This window comes from Camelus dromedarius, chromosome 1 (assembly GCF_036321535.1).
Source record: "Camelus dromedarius isolate mCamDro1 chromosome 1, mCamDro1.pat, whole genome shotgun sequence".
Taxonomy (NCBI): domain Eukaryota; kingdom Metazoa; phylum Chordata; class Mammalia; order Artiodactyla; family Camelidae; genus Camelus; species Camelus dromedarius.
The window spans coordinates 69,816,114-69,825,113 of record NC_087436.1 but is presented as its reverse complement, the minus strand read 5'-3'; the positions used below and the strand labels follow the sequence as shown (position 1 = coordinate 69,825,113).

Genomic DNA, 9,000 nt, shown 5'->3' with positions numbered 1-9,000 from the left:
CCTCTTTTTCTTAGAAGTATTTCATGTCTTAGAAAGTTAGGAGTGATATTTAGAACCCTAAAATGTTTATTCAGTTTGCACAGAGTAAGTTGAGATTTTCTATTTCTCAGAATAGTTGGCTTCTGCTGTTCAGAGAAAGATGGCAGAGTTTCAAAATTGCTAAAACAAGCTGCTAAAGGAAGAAGACCAGCCATTCTATTTGGACTGTTCAGTCACATCATTTTCCTTTGATCATTAGGGTCAAATGATGCTTAGAAGACTATGGTCTGATCAGTCCCCAAATCATGAAGGTGCTCTATTCCACATGGTAATTTCTCAGCCATTGATTTAGAGCCGTAGAATGATACTGACTTTCAGTTGAGTCTTTATTTAATTCACAAGTACCAGAGGATCAGAATACCTTCAATGATATTGTTTTGTCAGCATAATGTATTTCACCTGGGAATGCTTGGTATCCTCACCCCTACTGACAGAAAAACAATTCTACAGCAGGGGTCTCCCATCTACTTCAGACACTAACCTAGGTCTCTTGGGAACTTTGCAAAACTGGATATTATTCTTTGAGCACTTAAATTATTTCAGATACTGTTCCTGACATTAAGGATTAATTAGTAACCAAAGCAGGCAAAAATTGTTGCCCTTGTGAAGCTGATAGTCTAACGCTTACCCAGTACTAGTGACACTGAACATTCCTCATGTCATATTTATTGACCTAAGGCAATCTAAGAGAGCTAAAAGACTTTTGAGTGATTGTTGTAGATGATCCAGGTGAATTATATATTGGAGCTATTCAGATACCCTGGTGTTTTCCAAAGTAAAGCAAAGGGAGAATCAGAACTCCTATGAAAAGAAATCTCCCAGGATGTTGGGTTGATGTTGAACAAAGCCTCAAAACTTACTGTGTTTGTGATCTATAACTGATTCACCAGCCTTGATCTAGTCACATATTCATCTGAGGGGCCAAAGCCAACTCCTGAAACATCCCTGGAGTATGGGAGGAGGACCAGCAGGGCTTCTCAGTCAAGCAACAGCTTCCTCTTGTTTAGATACTGATAGGAAGTGTCCATTTATATAACTCTCACGCAGTGGAGCTATTGTGTTTTGTGAGAAGTTCATACTTCTGGCACTGTGAAATAAATATTTTTGTAGTAAGTGAAATGATGATTATAGACTTATATGCATTCTTTTACCCATAACAACTTCCTCTTATTCTGTTAGTGTTTTTACATCTGATATGTACTTTATTTTCTTTTGGTGGTATTCATATGCATGTGGTTTTATTATTATTTTTGGTCCCACTTTATTTTTCAGCAACTTCATTAGTGTCAGGCTTATCTCAATACTCTACTGTACGCTTGAAGTACAACAGGGTTTGTGATAGTTGCAGCGTAAATCACTAACAACTCTCTATATGATTAATTCTTAAGGCATCTGAAAAGTAACATTTTAGTGCAGAAATTTGTATGTTTCAAAATCATGAAGGTTAATCCTAGTGAATAACATCAAAATCAAAATGCATAACCATAATTGGCAAAAAGAACCACCACTCTAAAATATATAGTTGGCATGTTATGGTACTAAAATTATGAGACCTTCCATATTGTGTACAATGACTGGGTTTATATAACCATGAGTAAAGTGCATAGATATTATTCTAAAACACATAGATTCATTTTTAGAATCAAAGGGGGCTGGCCCAAGAACTTCCTCAATAAAAATGTGAAGTAGATATATAAAATACCTTCAGATTCTCTCATGAGGTCCCCCAAAACACTGCTTAAAATAATATGGTGAGGATTTCTCATTCAAGATACGCATTGGAGCACATGTTTAATAGGCCTCTTGAAAAATAACAATGAAAGCAAAGAAAAGATTAAGAGAATAGATGGGGAAAAGAAAAAGAAGATGAAAGGGAAAGTGGGTGGGGGAGCGAAGGAGGAGAAACAGAGAAAATGGGATACTCAGTGTCACTCAGGAACTGGTAATTACCTTGATAGCTATGCTGGCTAACCCTGACTCATTGTCTTAAAGCTCCTCTTAGAGGGAAAACTATGAGTTGACCTGTCTTGTTAATTTTCAGAATATCCAAATCCAGGAAAGATATCTAGAGGGGAAACAAGCCTGCAGGACTGTAGAGGAAAACAAAGCATTTCAAACTTTCATCCTTTGATACATATTTATACAATGGTATACTACTCAGCCATAAAAAATAATAAAATAATGCCACTTGCAGCAACACAGATGGGCTTGGAGATTGTCATTGTAAGTGAAGTAAGCCAGAGAGAGAAAGAAAAATGCCATATGAATTCACTTGTATGTGGAATCTAAAACAAACAAACACACATACAAACAAAAAAACCAAATGAACTTATTTACAAAACAGAAACAGACTCATAGATATAGAAAACAAAATTGTGGTTACTGGCGGGAGAAGGAGGTGGGAAGGATTAAATTGGTAGTTTGAGATTTACAGATACTAATAAATATATAAAAAATCAGATGAACAACAAGTTTATACTGTATGGCACTGGGAACTATATTAAATTTCTTACAGTAACATGTTGAAAAAGAATATGAAAACAAATATATGTATATTCATGTATGACTAAAGCATTATGCTGTACACCAGAAATTGACACATTGTAAACTGACTATAATTCAATAAAAAATATATATATACAAAAAAAGATGAACAAGATCTAATATATATGTAAGAGTTTAAAGATATCTGAGAACTGAGATCACAGTAGGTAGAATTACATTAAACCAATAATAGAAAACAACCCCCAGGCTTGGATAAAGACTTTGCACTTTTCTTTGGAAGACTTTGTGAAATACCACATAATGAAAGTTGTAAAAAATCAAATTCAATTAAAATCTTAATATTATAAAAATCAAAAGAAAATCCTAAAAATGAATAGAAATAAAAAGGAAACTAATATGAATCAGAACCCATGAACATTATATGCCAAAAGACCAGAAGACAATGTTTATCAAGTTTTGTTTAATGATTTGAACCTAGAATGTAGAGCCAGTCCAACTTTATTTTTAGAATGAAGTCAATATTCTTGCCTCCTCTGTCATAGATTGATTGACCACAGGTGCGTGGCTTGTTTCTGGGTTTTCTATCCTGTTCCATTGATCTGTGTGTCTGTTTTTGTGCCAGTACTATACTATTTTGATTGCTATGGCTCTGTGGTGTGGTCTGAGATCAGGCAGCTTGATTCCTCCAGCTCCATTCTTCTTTCTCAAGGTTATTTTGGCTATTCAGGGTCTTCTGTGTTTCCATACAAATTTAAGAATTTTTTGTTTGAATGGTCTCTTCAATAAGTGGTGCCAGGGAAGCTAGACAGCTACATGTAAAAGAATGAAATTAGAACATTTTCCAACACCATATACAAAAATAAACTCAAAATGAATTAAAGACCTAAATGTAAGACTGGATACCATACAATTAATAGAGGAAAACATAGAACATTCTTTGACATAAATTGCAGCAATATTTTTTTAGATCTGTTTCCTAGAGTAATGGAAACAAATGGAATATTATTAAACTTAAAAGTTTTCGCACACCATAGGAAACCATAAACAAAACAAAGAGATAACCTATAGAATGGGAGAAACTATTTGCAAATGATGTGAATGACAAGGGATTCATTTCCAAAATATACAAATGGCTTATACAGCTCAATATCAAAACAAAACAAAACTACAACCCAATCAAAAGATGGGCAGAAGACTTAAATAGTTCTCCAGAGAAGATATACAGATGGCCAATAAGCACATGGAAAGATACTCAACATTACTCATTATTAGAGAAATGCAAATCAAAACTACAATGAGGTATCACCTCACACCAGTTAGAATGGCCATCATCAAAAAAATCTACAAATAATAAATGCTGGAGAGGGTATGGAGAAAAGGGAACTCTCCTACACTGTTGGTGGGAATGTAAATTTGTGCCGCCACTATAAAGAACAGTTTGGGGTTTCCTTAAAAAAATAAAAATAGAGTTACCATATGATCCATGAATCCCACTCCTGGGCATATATCCAGAAAAGATGAAAACTCTAAGTTAAAAAGATGAAAACTCTAATTCAAAAACTCTAACGCACCCCAATGTTCATAGCAGCACTATTTATAATAGCTAAGGTGTGGGAGCAACCTAAATGTCCATCAACAGACGACTGGATAGAGAAGATGTGGTGTTTGTGCGCGCGCGTGCACACACACACACATATACAGAGAGGAGTATTACTCAGCCATAAAAAAGAATGAAATAATGCCATTTGCAGCAACATGGATGGATGCAAAGAACATCATACTAAATGAATAAGTTAGAGAAAGACAAATATCATATCATATCACTTATATGTGGAATCTAAAAAAAATGATACAAATGAAATTCTTTACAATACAGAAATAGAATTACCAACATGGAAAACAAACTTATGGTTACCAAAGGGGAAAGAGTAGGGGATAAATTAAGAGTTTGACATTAACAGATACACACTACTATATATAAAATAAACAAACAACTAGGATCTATTGTATAGCACAGGGAATTCTATTCAATATCTTGTAATAAATTACAATGGGAATGAATTTGAAATATATGTTTATATATATATAACTTATAAAAGTTATGAATACATAACTGAATCACTGTTGTATACCCAAAACATTGTAAATCAGCTATCCTTCAATAAATTAAAAAAAGAAGTCTATAAATATAAAATTTTAAACTTGCAAGTTATAAAAAAAAAGAAATTTGTACGCTTTAGAAGCTATTGCTGTGAAATGTAAAAATCCTGGGAAAACAGCATAAAACATTCTTAAAATTTTTTCAACATTAGCAAAATGGAATATCACAATTTTGCCCTCCTATACATCATTCAGTTTAATAAGCAATGTACAGATATATATGGCTCTTACTAAAAATGAGGCTCTTTGAGGAATACAGTAGATAGCCACGATCTCTATTTGCAGAGAACATCTAAAGAGAACATGCTTTCTGTTGGACATTGATAGAGAGGCTGTGAGGAGACATGTCATCTGGAGCCCAGAGTTGGGTTTCATTACGACTTTAGCATTAGTGCACACATAAATTCATACTTTAGTAACTTTTAGGATCCCAGGGTTTCCAGGTTCCTTTTAAAGACACACATTACAAAATACAAGGAGTAATCAAGAAAACTTTTTATTTCTATAAAGTGTTATTTATCCAGTATGATCCTAGGACCCTCTAGAACTTGGTCTTATGTTTACTCCAGTAGGTCTTTTTTTCCTTTCTGACCATTCAAGACAGCAAGTGGAAGTCTGGGAATCACTACTTTCTTCTTGATGAAGTCAGAACCTGGTCATGAAGAATTTCTAAAGTAGACAGGCGTATTGTCTGTTTCCCCTGAAATTCTGATTTATTTCACTGAAGAGCTAGTATATGTGGTTAAGAGATGTGTTTTTCTGGGGTTAATTTTTCTGGAGAGCATTAGAACTGACTTTCCCTGACTGCTGGGAAGCTTGGCTGTAGCTGGGCTCTCATTTGGAGCGACTGCAGCTGGATTTCAGCATGGTCTTCTGGTCTTATTTCATTCCAGTACCAAAGTTTTGGATTGTTGAGGCAAACTGGAGGCTTTCTTAAGTTATTGAAAGGAGGGCACTTCAGTTGTCAGTGCCTCACTTTTCACCTTGTTTTGTTGCTGTTAACTTCCTTCGGCTACCTTGATTTGAGCCAGCTTTGGCCAGAAGTTTTCAACACTCCCTGGGTATTATTAATAAATTGACATAGAAATCTGGGAAAATACAATCTTGTGGATATCTTTGCTACTTACATAAGAAAATTACTTATCAGGTGATACTTGTTCTCTATATCTGTATAACATAAATGTTATATTCTGAACAAGAGCATTTTTAACATTTTATTTTTGGGGAGTGGTAATTCAGTTTATTTATTTATTTATTAAATGGAGGTACTGAGGATTGAACCCAGGACCTCATGCATGCTAGGCACGCACTCTACCACTGATCTATGCCTTCCAACCCCTGAACAAAACTATTGCTAAGATACTTACTATCTTTCCTTTCTTTCTCAGGTCAGAGGTTATTTCTAAGAATAAAACAAGTTTATATACTTATTTATATATTCATTAGAAATAGCTTCTATTTTATTTCCATTTTTCTTTCTTTTATTTTGCTGAGTTGATGTCATTAAAAATACCAATTTTAGTGTTGAATTTATCTGCCTGGTAAACATCTGTTGAGCATCTAATTTGTGCTTATCTCATTGTCAGTAACCTATTTATCCATTAAGGTTCAGCTCAAAGTCACTAATGGGACCTTTCCTAATTTGTGTAGGCAGAGCTAATTTTCCCTTTGCTTAAAATACAAAAACAAACAAACAAAAAACCTCCATGAATACTTTTTTGGAGCACTAATTACATTTATTGAAATTGTATATATGTTTATCTCCCCTCAGTAGACTGTACAATCCTTAAAGGTGAAAAAAACTACTTTACTCTAAATCTTTAGCATTTAGCACAAGTGCCACAAAAATAATACTTAGTTTCTTAATGAATGGGTGAAACCTGAGGGACATGTGAGTTGTCTCCCCAAGGAAGTAACAGAATAATGGAGATGAATTTAGCTCTCTGTTTACTATTCCATGAAAGCCTCTTTTAATAATTATTATATAAACTGTACATGAATGTGCTATGTAGTATCTCTGATTACATTTTAAAATGGCTTAATGTGTTCGGGGACACACTAATTTTGCCAGCTGTTTTAGATGAGATGAGCATCATTCTATGGTCAATATAGTTTGGCAAATGTATTTAAGCAAAATGATTTTTTAAACTGGCATTTTCAAGAATGTTACTATGTGTAGATATACTATAAATTTCCAAGAGATATTTTGGGGATAAATACTTATTTGGGGGGGGGCATCTAGTGAGATTATGCTTCAAGAAACACCCTAGTAAACAGTGATTTAGTGGCTCCTGTCTCTGTTAGCCAACACTGGGTTACAGAGGAAAGTGGAGGTTCGATTGACAGATTTATATGGAAAACTATCCCATTAACCACAATAATCAAAGATGTCAGGACCAGGAAGGACTTTGCCCAAATCCACTGGGGGAAAAACTTATTAATCGTAATAGAGTTTATTTGCTTCACAAATCCAGCAGTTAAAAGTAAATGACAGTGTTTTATTTTTCCCCCAGGAAGTTACAATGACATAATTTGAGGTGAATAACATAAAAATTCTAATCTGAGAGTTAAGAAATACATCAAAGTCAAAAAAAAATAGGAGGGAAGATAGTGAATTACTTGCAGAGCTGGCCCTCCTAATCTTCAGAGCAGCCAGGATTTTCCTTTGGCCCCTCTTCGGGGCTCTGAATTCTACCTTTGTGTCCCTCCGTTTGCTTTCCCATGACTACCTTTCACTAATCATTCAGTGACCTACAACCTGTCAGCTGTAAGGATAGGGAACAATTCCTATAAAATTAATTTACCAAATTGTATTGAAGACAGTTTGGTCCACTTTGTTGTCATTCGCATCGTGGACTGGGATCACTGACTTTAATACCGAAGAATAAATGTTTAATGTTGGAGGAACCTCTAATCCCTGAAAATGGCCAAGAGAGACAGCAGTTTCCTTGCTCAAGCCACGCCAAGAGGCTCATTAGGCTGGCCTTGATCTTTAGCCAGCTTACGGGTCATGGGGTCATGGTAGAGTTTCCCGCAATAATGCTAAGGATCTCAGCAATGAACAACTTAAACTTGGTGTGGAGAAATGTAGTCATCACTCGGAGAACTTTTCTGATTTCCTGATCATTTACCTGTGGGACAAAGGCTGCCATTGTGATACAATGAAAGTTCCTTTTGCGAGTAGAATCTTGTTGGATGAGTCTGTCACAGACTATAGGAAGGCTCTTTTCAATGCCACCTGCTACCTTTTTCTCCTGCAGGGGTTTGTTTCTAGCGTGTTCATCATGGGATTTATGGGAACTGATAAGTAGGACAAATTGTTCCTCAACAAATTTCACAAAACCTTTACTGTATGCATTGCTTTGTATGGGAGGGAAAACATACTTGATAAACTGAAAACCTGTGAGCTTGGTTTTCCCATAGCTGATGAAAATGTTAAATGCTTCAAGAATTTTATGTGTTGTGTGTGTGTGTGTGTGTGTGTGTGTGAGTGATGCTTGCATTGTCTTGGGACAAAGAATTTTATTCATGATTTGACATTTTATGGGCTCTGCAGTTTCTATAGCAAAGTATGTGTAGACAAATTTACCCAATTTGTTGTGTTAATGTTACAATTAAGTAAGAGAGAACTATTACCATTTAAATATTGATTTTAAGAATTTTTTCCCTCCAATAAGAAGGTATCTTTTGCTGACTTAGATGTTCATATAGGTCAGAGATATGAAAAAGCTCTTTTTTTGAAAATTAGGTATTTTGAAACTTTTATTAATATATTCCATTTATCAAACTTTCATGGAGTACTTTCTACTGTGCTAAGTACTGGGGAATAGTTAAATTATTGCGATACTCCAGGAACTTATAATCTATTCAAGAAGGAAACAAGTGCCAATGAATTGTTTTACTAGAGGGAAGAGTATAATAATATTCATAAAAAAGTGGAAAAAATCCAGAGGGAGAGGGTCAGAATGATAAGTAATTCATTCAGTTTGGAGAGATAGGGGGAAGTTTTTCATGCAGGTCCTAATATTGGACTTGGATCTTGAGAGATGAATTGGATTTTAACAGTGAAACAGAGGAGTGGACATTCCATGAGGAGAGAGCATGATTAGCAAAGGCACGGTTGTGTGTGAGGGAGGGCCAGCTGTGGGGAGTGGCAGTGGCCTGTTCGACCCTGGAGGATGCCTGGGAGGCAGGGCTGGAGGTGGGGGCGGGGTGAGGGGGATTTGAAAGGAAGTTGGAATTTAGTATGTAGGGGCCTTGAATGCCTTGTGGGGGAAAATGGACTTTGTATTAGAG

The 9,000-nt window shown here is 35.4% G+C and overlaps 1 long non-coding RNA gene across 1 annotated transcript in view; it reads left to right on the top strand.

Annotated features, from left to right (window-relative positions):
- Positions 1-9,000, top strand: part of LOC135321161 (uncharacterized) — a 344,866-nt gene that overhangs the window by 235,124 nt on the left and 100,742 nt on the right. The window lies entirely within an intron of this gene.